General features: G+C 40.1%; 1 protein-coding gene across 2 annotated transcripts in view; it reads right to left on the bottom strand.

Moving 5' to 3' along the window:
• rell1 (RELT like 1) overlaps nucleotides 1-411 on the bottom strand; it is a 33,876-nt gene that overhangs the window by 24,846 nt on the left and 8,619 nt on the right. The gene's annotated exons all lie outside the window — the stretch shown is intronic.

Raw genomic sequence — 411 nt, 5'->3', positions numbered from 1 at the left:
CTTGCGGTTATATTTTCCATGTAGTAAACATCCTTAACTTTCTCTCTCCATTGTGCTACTGTGGGGGGCTGCGACCTCAGCCAGCGGATTGTAATCATCTTCTTAGCAATTAGAAGAAGGACTCTCAGCAATACTCTCTGATTATTGTTTTCTAGATCTTCTGGCAATATTCCTAACACAAAACAAGATGGTTCTAGGGAAGATCTACATTTAAACATTTTTTTATTTCATTTTGTATGTTTAGCCAGTATCTTAACAGTTTTGGACAATCCCAGAATATAAGTATGTGGTCTCCCACCAGGCCACAGCCCCTCCAGCACTGATTTGAGGTGTCCACAAATCTTGATGTTACGACAGGAGTCCTGAAAAACCTCATCTTAGTTTTCCATTCAAATTCCTTCCAGATAGGGC

The sequence above is a fragment of the Morone saxatilis genome, unplaced genomic scaffold, assembly GCF_004916995.1.
Source record: "Morone saxatilis isolate NCDOM2014 unplaced genomic scaffold, NCSU_SB_2.0 Contig4, whole genome shotgun sequence".
NCBI lineage: Eukaryota > Metazoa > Chordata > Actinopteri > Moronidae > Morone > Morone saxatilis.
Note: the sequence above shows the minus strand (reverse complement) of the source record. Positions and strands in the feature narration are given on the sequence as shown.